At 36.5% G+C, this 12,056-nt stretch overlaps 1 protein-coding gene and 1 pseudogene across 2 annotated transcripts in view; one reads left to right on the top strand and one right to left on the bottom strand.

Moving 5' to 3' along the window:
• The window catches only part of GALNTL6 (polypeptide N-acetylgalactosaminyltransferase like 6), a 1,271,092-nt gene that overhangs the window by 1,146,396 nt on the left and 112,640 nt on the right, over positions 1-12,056 (bottom strand). The window lies entirely within an intron of this gene.
• LOC115895189 lies at positions 5,689-6,079 on the top strand (annotated as a pseudogene). The gene has a single exon (XR_004055346.1). The product of XR_004055346.1 is annotated as a cytochrome c oxidase subunit 6B1 pseudogene (transcript).

Below are 12,056 nucleotides of genomic sequence, written 5' to 3'. Positions count from 1 at the left end.
CCCAAAAATGAAAATATAAAGGCCACTGGGCTTTAACGTGTCCCATACTGTCAATGTTACAGAAGAATTTTCTTCCTATATGTTTTGCATCTTATAGAAAATTAAAATTCACTGTGCATCAAGGGGAAAAATGCACCATATTTCAAGAGAAGACTGTTTGGGGAAAACTGGCAACATTGCAAGGTTGATGGTTTCCTAGTATTGCATAGGCTATTTTTTTTTTTTTTTTTCAAATAAAGGGTGAAAATCAAATACTGCTTGTGAAGAAATAGCATGCAACACTTGTAAGGTGGAGAGTTCTACAATGAATACAGTCAACAATGAGTCAAGCTTCACTCGCAATACAGAGAGCTTGCTACAGGTTCCATCTCTGCTTAACCATCCATGACAGCTCTTTCCAAATTCCTATGGCTCTCTAGGTTTACACATAAATGTAGCTATTATTAATGATACTACTATAAGGAAGTAAATATAGATTCCAATTTATCCTGGAGTGACTGTAGATTATTAATACTCCTGGTATTGACTCTTGATTTTTCAAGTTTTTTTATTTCTAAATTTCCACTCCCATCAATCACTGACAATTTTCTCGATTCCTCACATTATTTTAAAACCTTATTGCATTACATGAGATAATATTCTTATAAAGTGATTATACATTTTCTTATAATGCAGACCTTCCTTATTTATTTATTTATTTATTTAATTTTGAGACGGAGTCTTGCTCTGTCGCCCAGGCTGGAGTGCAGTGGCGCCATCTCGGCTCACTGCAAGCTCCGCCTCCCAGGTTCACGCCATTCTCCTGTCTCAGCCTCCCAAGTAGCTGGGATTATAGATGCGTGCCACAAAGCTCAGCTAATTTTTGTATATTTTAGTAGAGCTGGGGTTTCACCATGTTGGGCAGGCTGGTCTCAAACTCCTGACCTCAAGTGATCTGCCTACCTCAGCCTCTCAAAGTGCTGAAATCACAGGCATGAGCCACCGCGCCCAGCCCTTCATTTTTTCAAGAGCTCAGATCTTCCAGGGCAAGAGCAATATTGTTTGACTACAGAAGATTAAACTTTTATAGTCAACCAAACTCCCCATTATTTTCTTGATTCATTTAATTGTATTATTCATTCAACAACCACTATATATGTATTATGGTGATGCGAGCTCCAAAGATGAGTCAGATATATATATTGGTCTTAATAACAAGCAGTCTTATTTGCATCCTCTCCCTATTTCCACCCACTCTTTGATTATCAATAGTTTCAGAAATTATTTTAAATGTCCCTTCTTTTTCTTTTGTCTTTCCTGAGGACACAATATGATGTTTCCAGTTTTTTTTTCACAGTTAATAATGAGATATGTTATCAAACACACTGCACATGACTAGCAGTGTGTTTTCCATAATTTTTTTCAATATTCTCATGCATACAAGATAGATGCAATCAACTCTGTTTTATAGGGAAGCAACATTCATTCATACAAGTAAAGTGATTTGTCCAAGACCTTACAGTGAGTAAACAAAAGCAAATCCAAGACACATACATATGATTGTGGGACTCTGACGTTCATAGCTTTTTTATCGGAAGTCTACTTAGGACTTTATTATATGATTCCATATTCATCTTGTTACTTACTAGTGAGTATATCATCACTTCTGTCTGTTTATTGTTTCAGGCATGTAAATTTGTATCCCATTTAGATTTTTAGGTTCTTAATGGGTAGGTCATGTATCTAAGATTGTTTATCTGTATCCTATATAATCTAACTTTGATCCTGATAAACAATACATTTTCTACTAAATATTTATATTTTTATTAATTTAGCAGATATTTATTTTGACAATAAAGGATAATAACCCTAAATCTATACAACATATAGTTCTATAGTTCACTTACTTTTATCTTTCATCTCAATCATTCAGTACTGAAGTAATTCAACATAGTTTGCATGATTTGGGGACTTCCACACAGAAATCCTGTATTCTCATTAATGAGATTGAAAACACATTCTGTTTCTGTTTCACTGGATGCATTTACTAGCACTCTAACAATTTTATAAATATAATTAAATTTACATTAATAATCAAAATCATCATGAATTCACACATTTTGCTAGTATATACAACAAGGAGTAATAAAAGTAGGTACAGTATTTAATACCCAGGAATAGCATATTAAATTTTCTAATGAAATAATTTGTTATGAGAAAGAAAGCTATTGATGGCTTATCAAAAAAATCAGTATATTGATTAGCACTTGGCAAAATCATCAGTGCAGGAAGCAATAGTTAATGCCAATGTAACACCAAATTACCATTTATTACATACATTTTATCATGAGTGAATAACATAAAATAAAGCAAATCCACTAGCTACCCCACTACTACTTTTTTCTAACTGAAATTATTGGAATTGGATTTAATCTTTTTTTGTTGTTGTTTGTTTTTTTTTCCATTTTAAATATCTGAGTTTCTGGTGAAGGCAAAGAAAAAAGTTCAGGAGATTGAGATCAATGTCAACTTAAGATACCTCCCTACCACCACCTACTATTGTGAAATAGCAGCTTTCTTTGGTAATAATTTATCATTATAAATCAGTAAACCTTATGAAAACCAAGTTGTGAAAACTTGATTAAAAAATGCTATCAATTTACATTTTAGTTGCTACTTCTGCAGCCTACACACCCGTAAGCCATGGATTTTCAAAGGTGTTTTAACTTTTATTTTTTCCTCTACTTTCATTAGAGAGGAAGATAGCCCTAGCTTTCCAAAATAGGAAATTCTAATGCTTCTTTCATGGTGATTGGAGTTAATAATATTTGTGCTATCCATTTCACTTCTATTTCCCAACCCACGAATCTAAACATTGGTTTTAGGAGAGTGTGTCTTATCTTCAGTTTAGTCACAATTCAGTTTTCACTTTTAAAATTAAGTTATAATGGAATGTGCAGGTTATATTTATTCAACATTGTTTTTAATTCACAGTTACACAGATGATTGTTTTCTGGAAACTCCAAAGCAATCTTTATGGTATCATACTGGATAAAAATCTGCACTGGTGCTTCCTAGACGTCCATGCACACAATATTATATCATAATTTCATGGGTGTTGGGGCATTGCACAGAAATGCTACACAACGAAATGGCAGGGATCTATAATGTTGGCATTCAAGTGTGGGAGAAAAGTTGAATCAAGAGTCACAACTTCAAACAAGAGGCAGAGGCTACAGAAATTCTGTATTCGGTAAGTGTTGTCAGGGGTAGGAGGTGAGCAGAATCTGAGATGTTTCACACTTAACATTCCCTTGGGCTGGAGACTGGGGAATGACTAAGCAGGCATTGGAAAAGACCCAGGCAATGTTAAATTTGTACGGCGTGAACCTTTTCAAGCTATTGAAAAGAAATGTGCAGTTTCAAAAACTTAAAAAACAGAAAAAAATCCAACTGTTCCTAAACATCTTTGATGTGTTTTGAAGCCTACAGCTAAAAAGTAGCCTTTGTTATGGAAATAACTAGGTTTCTAGACACACAACACATGGCAGAACAGTGAGAAACAATGCAAGTATCTGAAAGAAAACCTGTCAGTATTAGCCACGAAAATGCATCTAATTTACAGATTCAGAGACAGATTGTTGTTTAATAATTACTGAGCCTTTTTATCATTCAAAACCATATTAAATATTTTTCTATGTTTATTCATTAGAAAATAATTAAAACACTAAAATTAGGGCTCTTTCTACTGTCATTGGACAGAAGCAGAACTCCATTTACTTCACTACTTTTCATTTGTCTGTGTACCCATTCTTCATTTGACCAAGTTTTCTGGAAGACTCTTTGATCAGAAGGTGTGAAACTCTTTCACCTAGAAGCTGATCCTGTAATTCTATTTCAACTGCTTTGTGGCAGCTGAATAACGTAAGGGATGAGACTGAATAAGAGAGCAAAGATTTTTGATTTCACAGAAATCTCCAGTTTTCAGAATAAAGGCCTAGAAACATAAAGGAAAAGAATGATTTCTGTGTACATATATCACATGTGCATACAAAAACCAAACTTCGTAAATTGTGTGCTCTTTTATAGTCAAAGCTGTATACTTTTCTAGAAATCGATTGCTTCGTGGAGTCAATAGCCCTTTGGAATAACTTTTTATCTATGAATTAAGAATTGTTAAGGAATACACAGCTGTTTCATATAGACTTACATAATTGGAAAAATAAGAAAAATTTCTGAGATGTAATTCTAAAATATTAATAAAATAGCAATAGTAATTCTTATTAAAAATTCAATGTCATTTCATTGCACTCATGTCAAACAGTGAATTGCTTTCCCTAAAGCCAAATTCTTACCACAGAAATAGTTAAGTTTTAATTGAGGCAAGTTTCCCTACTTCTCTTTCAAGTCTGTCTCTGAAGTACAGATAATAGAGAAGGAGAATTCATCCACCCAGCAGTATCTGAAGTAGTAGAATTTCTTACTCCACAGCTAAGCACATGAGTCCAGAACACATTTTTCTTGGATACCTGTATTGTGAAGTGTGATATTGCAGGTTCAGCTGGAAGGTTTCATTTGGCGTTGCTAGAGATTGGACTTAAAGATGTGCTGTTAGCCTTGAACTAATATCTACTCTATGATGTAATCATAGAGACTTTTATTATTCTCCTCAACAGTGTTAACAAATTAGAAGCTCAGTGTATATTTTTCTTCACCATTTGAATATGTTTTCTTCTGAGGTGGAAAAGTGAAGAACAACATATCAATATAAACTATTTCTAAAAATAAATCAATTAAATATATGTTCTGCTTTGATATACATCCATTGTTCATCCCATGATAGGTTTTTTAATATCTTGGGTCATTTTTATATAATTTGTCATGGTTTCCAACAAGTTTAGATTATAGTAGCCCTTGTATGGGAAGAATGGTACTGTTAATTTGCAGGGATAAATGATGCTTCACGTAGTGATTTATTACTGTATCTGAGAATAATCTCTAGAGACTAACTGATTATATTAGAAGCAGTATAGATTTCCCTCTTTGGGCATAAAAGGAAATGATCCATATCTTACAAAAATGTTCTTAGCCTCATCTGTATCAAATTCATACGAAGTATGCATTCCTTAATTACAACAACCTGAGAGGAAAACCGGATCAACAGCTAAAGCAGAAGAAAAAAAAAAAAAAAAAAAGCTTCTAGGACACCTCCAATTAGGCCAGTGAACCAGTGCTTTCTACTTTGAACAGATGTTACATACCTTTTCCAAGTACTGAACAGGTTTTTGTACCCACTTGGTCTATTTATATTGTACTTGGCTTGCCTTCAAACTTCTATTAAACGATAGTTTTTGAACCAAAAGGGACATTTGATTATGACAGCACCATGAGCCATATTAGTATGCACATTACTTTGTTCATTAAAAAATAGGCTCCTTGTTAATGTAGGAAACTGATATTTCAACCTGGAGATAGTAAGTGATTTCTTGTCTAAGTTTTCTATTCAATAATGCTGAATTATCTACAGATAGAATGTTTTCTGAGGATTAGTCATGCCAAATCCTACTTTTATATCACTAATATGGTTTCACTTACTGTGGGACATGAAGCTCACTTTTGGCATGAAGGCACCAAATTTTTAACCCTGACTAGGTATTGGTAAAAAAGAGATCTTCGCGGCTGGTCATAGTTCCACTTCCTGTTCGACTCTGGTGTCTTTGCTGAGGGTGACACTGAGCTGCAAGCTGCATCTGGGGTGCCTTTAGGATTCAGCACCATGGCGGAAGAAGACATTGAGACCAAAATCAAGAACTACAAGACTGCCCCTTTTGACAGCCACTTCCCCAACCAGAACCAAACCAGGAACTGCTGGCAGACCTACCTGGACTTCCACTGCTGTTAGAAGGCAATGACCGCTAAAGGCAGCAATGTCTCTGTGTGCGAATGGTACCAGCGTGTGTACTAGTCTCTCTGCCCCACATCCTGGGTCACAGACTGGGAGGAGCAACGGGCTGGAGGCACATTTCCCGGGAAGATCTGAACTGGCTGTACCTCCCTCTCCTCTGTCCTCTGTCCTTCTCCCAGGATGGTGAAGGGAGACCTAGTACCCAGTGATCCCCACCCTGGCATCCTAAATCATGACTTACCTGCTAATAAAAACTCATTGGAAAAAAAAGAGAGAGAGAGATCTTCATTATTTACCTACCCAAACAAGAAAGCAACAAAAATGCTAGTCACAAAATTTATCTACACACCTGCCCAGGAATTTTCAAGCTAGTGGAACCATATCATTTACAGAGGTACACTTATTCAGGATTTTACTTATATTTGCTCTCCTGAAGATTGATGCATGTGGTAAAAGTGTTATCAAAAATATAGAAGCCTGGGCAACATAGCGAGACTTCATCTCTGCAAATAATTTAAAAAATTAGCTAGGCATGGTGGCATGTCCCTGTGGTCCCAGATACTCTGGAGGCTGAGGTGAGAGGATTGCTTGAGCTGGGCAATCAAGGCTGCACAATGAACTATGATCATGCCACTGCACTCCAGCCTGGTCAACAGACTAAGACCCCATCTCAAAAAAGAAAGAGTCAGTGTGTTTCTTCAGTCAACAGAGTCAATGTAACCTTATCAGTTTCTTCTAATAAGGCTGGAGTCTCAGTTTATCAGGCTACAGGTAGTCTGTTGGGTGCTATCCTCTGGTTTTCTCTGCTGTGACTCCACTGTAGCATCACTAATCTATCACTTGACTATATTGTTATACAGGGCCAACTCTAGGTGCCAGCTTACATGGCTGTAAAAGTGAGAAAAAATAGTGAGAAAATCACACTTCAAAGATGTGCATTTCCAAATACCTCCTCTTCCTTTCATCGGCCTGATTAGGGTTTCGAAAATAAAATTTGGGGTTATAAATCTAACTGGAACCTGTACAGAAGTACTTCTCACATCACTGCCCAAGCAACTTAGGGTACTTACTACTGGCATCTCACATCCTGCAGAAAAAAGTGATAGAGCTTCTCTCCCATGCAGGAGAGAACATGGCAGCATTTTCTCATGGGAATGGGAAACCAAGGGTCAGGAGAACTCTCTAGGATTTGGAATCATTGGGACATGACATTCTTGGGGAGAAAAAAAAAAGTTAGGTGGAGACAGCAAGGGAAAAGTAAGTCAAACTTCAACTTCACAGTTTTTCAGTTTCCACCAAGCAGATTTAAAGAGAAATTGGTTAATATAACAGGAATATAGGAAGAAAAACATTAACAGAAACTGTAGTATTCTAGCCTTTTTACTTTAAGTGTTCCTAAATGAACCACTTTGTTAGTGAAAAATCTAAAGGAAGGGTCTTCGTTGGGTGCAGTGGCTCATGCCTATAATCCTAACACTTACGGAAGCTGAGACACGAGGATTTCTTGAACCCAGGAGTTGAAGATCAGCCTGGGTAACACGATAAAACCCTGTCTCTACAAAAAAATACAAAAAAATTAGCTGGGCGTGCTGGTGCACACCTGCAGTCCAGTCCCAGGTACTTGGGAGGCTGAGGTGAGAGAATCACATGAGTCTGGGAAATTGAGGCTGCAGTGAACCATGATCACACCACTGCACTGCAACCTGCGTGATGGGAGTGAGACCCTGTCTCAAAGATAAATAGGTAAATGCATACATAGATATACATGCATACATAAAAGAAGGGTCTTTTTACTTCCTGGTTTTACCAAAAAGAGAATGTACCGTTAGTGTCAACTCTTCTGTGAATGTACATTCGCTGCTCTAGATTATTTTAGTATTGCTCTTGAAATGTACCCCAAATATTTACATGTATTTGTCAGCATTTCACATCATACGTCACAGATAAGAGCAATGCTGTAATCTCAGTTTCATCTACCTTGTCTGCCAATAGGCTTTTAAGAAACTGAAGTCATAGCATCTCTTGATATGAGACACACTAGCCTATTTTTCCCAAAGGGACTCCACCTTCAGAGTACACAGAAATAAACAGAAGATGTGTTAAAAGTAGATTCTTATAGGTTAACGAAGCCAAAAAATTTAACCTGTAGTTCAGAAATATAAATTTTAAAAAGTTCCCTAGTGTTTATAACATTTGAAAACCCCTACATTGAAAAAAGACTATAGTCTATAAATAATCTTTGATGTGTTTCCAAATTGTCTGAATAAAAGAATATTAACTGAATTTTCTAAATGCTATCTAATCTTGAGTAACTGTTAGTGAAAACTCCCTCTAGAATCGTAGCTTATAGAGAGATGACGTAGTAAATCTGATGTTTATAATTCGTGTAACTACTGCTGGTTAACCTGAACGAATATTATAACAAGAGAAAAAAACTATTAGTAAAATAATTAAAACAATGCTTGCATTTTGTCTCCAAGTATAATCATTTGTTAACTGTCTTAGTTAAGTAAATATATGACACAAATTGTTTTGTAGAATTTTAGGTAAAATGAAATAGTCTAAATTAATCCCTAATAAACTATATATCTAGCATAGTGCCTAACGTTAATATTTTTTGAATCAGTTAATAACAATTAATTTGCTTGTAACTATTTCCCATTTATAGATACTTGAATAATTTCAATATTTATGTTTGTAAAATAGTAAAGACAACAACAGAAAATAAACTAAAACTCATTTGTCTATATGAAAGCTAACAAAACATTTCATGAAAATCTGTTTATTTTATGGCTCAAACTAAAATTTTTGAGAGCAGCCAGGTCTTTCTATAAATTTAAAATTATACTTATTAAAAAACAGAAATATTCTTATTTTACCATGAGCTCAAATTACTGTATTAAGAGAGGGACTCATTTAAAATCAAACAAGGGGCTGACATTAGCAATGTAATAAACGAAACATTATAAGGCATGGATGATCTAAAGATTTTTTCCTACTGCACATATGCAATTTCCACCTTTATCTCTCAAGAACATAGTTATCATTCATAAGTCTTTTAAATAATTTAATACAGCATAAACAGAGGCAATCTTGCTAAGATGCAGATTCTAATTCATAGGTCTGTGAATGAGCCTGAGATTCTGAATTTCTAGCAAACACACAGGAGACACTGATGCGGCTGCTCTGCAGATCACATTTTGAGCACAAGGATTTAATACACCTGGAAAAGGTATTGAATATGGATGCCAGCAATTTAGATACACATTCCAGATCCCTGGCGATCCAATTGTGTTATCAGATGCAATTTATTCATCTATTCTGGACATTTGTGTTGCTATGTATAAAATAAGGGAATTGGGGCATGTCGCCAAGGTTTCTTGAAGTTCTAAACTTAGATGTGTATACCATTCTATTTCATTCTCTAAACATCCCATTGATTTATTGTGTCTTGTTTCTCTACTCATTTTAATAGTAACATACACCAAGGAAATAGGTTGATGAATTTGTGCCAAGAACTCTGGAAGGACTTTCTCTCTATAAAGTCCTTTGCCCATTTCTTCAAGAGCCATGCAGAGCCTCTGCTGTCTAGACAAGACACCTCAGCCTCCAGCTGCTTCCAACCTGGCTCCAAATGGCTTCAGTCTCAGAAAGGTGCTTGGCGGGCCTACCGGCCTCCAGCTTCTCTGTGCAGCTGTTCACAGTTGATAACGAACAGAGTCAATAATATTTTAATTTTTTACAACCCTTGGTTTCCATCAAGCACAATTCACTTTTTGGCTGTTGACTATGAATAAAAAGATGCGTACCAGGTTATATATTGTAACTTCATTTGCCAAACTTCAAAATTGTTGTAGTAACCTTGACAAACCAGTAGTGACTTGAAAGACTAGGACATGTATGCCATCAAAGGTACTCCATTAGTATGTGTGTATACTATTTATGCTATTGGAATGCAGTTATAGTTTGCACACCTATACCTATATTTTTCAAAAATACTATTTAAAGTCACCCTCACAAAAAATATCTTTAACTCTAGGGAAGCAGCCCCCACTGAATATTTCTATGTTGTCTTATTCTCCAACAAACTTATTAAATGAAAAACATCACTCTATATTATTATAAACAGTTCTATCAGTTATCGCTTTCTGTTAAATAATGATAAAGCTGATAACTTTTAGTATACCAATGTAATTAGACTTTTCTGAAATCAAGCTTTTTTTGAAAACAAATTTCATTAACTCACAACATACAAATGTGAAATAAGGATTTTAGTTTTATGAACTGTGTGTTTCTTCAGCTTCATTCTTAATAATTATTCTTATAATGCAATGAACAAGTGACAGCTGAAACACATTGAACAGAGTTCAAAAGTAACCAGGAATGGATAAAGCACAATTTTCATCCTCTTTACTATCATGTTATAACATGTAGTTGATATTCAAATTTGAGTAACCACACAGTATCAGAATATCTTTGGCGATTGTTTTTATATAAAGCAGTGATAGATATAGTCCTTGGTCTTAATACTAATCTACAATTGAACTTTCAATCATTAACAGTTGGAAATTTAAAATTAACTTAAAAATCAGCATTAGAACACTAGTAAACAGGAAAGTGATTGCTACATGTTAAATCTATAACTTCACATATCAATACAAATTTTCAACTAATCCAGAGTAGAATTGTCAACAGGAATGTCCTGGAATACTTTTCTATGGGTCTGCAATCAGGGTGCTCAGTAAAATTCTGCTGGACTAGACCCATATTATGAGTGAAAGCTGGGCTGGTTGCAGTGGTTCATGCCTATAATCCAAGCACTTCAGGAGGTTGAAGCAAGAGGATTGTCTGAGGCCTGGAGTTCAAGGCTTCAGTGAGCCATGATTGCACCACTGCACTCCAGCTTGGGCAACAGAATGAGGTCCTGTCTCTCAAAATAATACTACTAATAAAATAAAAGTGTAAGGCACTGTTAAATGGCAAAGTGTACTTGAATAGCCACCTGCGGGCAGAACTGGAGAAATTCTTTATGAATATACTAGGAATTCAAACCAAATGGCATTACTAAGCCATTCTGGGGAGAAAAAGAAAAGCTACCAGGTTACTCTGATGTGCATTTCTCAAGAGATTCCCGCTAAAGACATAAGCAAGAACATCAACATCCAATTTGGATGATTTTTATTTCCTTCTCTTACCTAATTGCTGTAACTAGGACTTTCAGTTGTATGCTGAATAAAAGTGGTGAAAGTGTATATAATTGTCCTGTTCCTGATCTGTCTGTTTGCTTGTTTGTTTTGAGACAGTCTCGCTCTGTCGCCCAGGCCCGAGTGCAGTGGCACAATCTCAGCTCACTGCAACCTTTGCCTCCTGGGTTCAAACAATTCTCCGTCTCAGCCTCCCAAGTAGCAGGGACTATAGGAGCCTGCTACCACGCCTGGTTATTTTTTATTTTCTAGTAGAGACTAGTAGTCACTATGTTGACCATGCTGGTCTTGAAATCCTGACCTCAGGTGATCCTCCCATCTCGGCCTCCCAAGGTGCTGGGATTATAGGTGTGAGCCACCGTGCCTGGCCCTGTTCCTGGTCTTAAAGAAAAAGCTGCTAACTTTTCCCCATTCAGTATAATGTCAGCTGTAGGTTTGCCATATGTGGTTTTTATTGTGTTAAATTAAATACTTCCTATGTCTAGTTTGTTGAGACTCTTTCTTGTAGATGAGTCCTAGGGTGTTTGTTGAGTGTGGTGCATAGGCTGTGGTTCTGGGTGGATTCAGTAGCATGGTCTTCATGCAGTTTCTTCAGCTGTAATTTTCATCAGTGCAGTCTGCGATTACCCAAGTGGCCTAGGTTACAGGAGTTTGTGAAGATGTTGGCGTGGTTTTGATGGAGACGAAGGTGCCACGCTGATTGTTGGGCTGGGCATGTATTTGTGTTGAGGACCCTCAGGCTGTCCCATGTGGTCTCCTGGGAAGTGGAGTCTACCAGTCAACTGGCTGTAGGGTTGGGTGCAGGTATGTGGTGGTATATCCAGGAGGCTGGCCACTGCCACACTGGCTGTTAGGCATGTTCAGGGCAGGTGCAGTGGAACTAGCAGGGGGCCACTTCTGAACCAGCTTTCAGGCCAAGTGCAGGTGCATTCAGTGGGGCTGGCAGCTCAGTGACAGACTTTCTGGGG

This window comes from Rhinopithecus roxellana, chromosome 2 (genome assembly GCF_007565055.1).
Source record: "Rhinopithecus roxellana isolate Shanxi Qingling chromosome 2, ASM756505v1, whole genome shotgun sequence".
Taxonomy (NCBI): Eukaryota; Metazoa; Chordata; class Mammalia; order Primates; family Cercopithecidae; genus Rhinopithecus; species Rhinopithecus roxellana.
The sequence above is the reverse complement of the archived record's forward strand: the minus strand, read 5'-3'. Positions and strand labels throughout refer to the sequence as shown.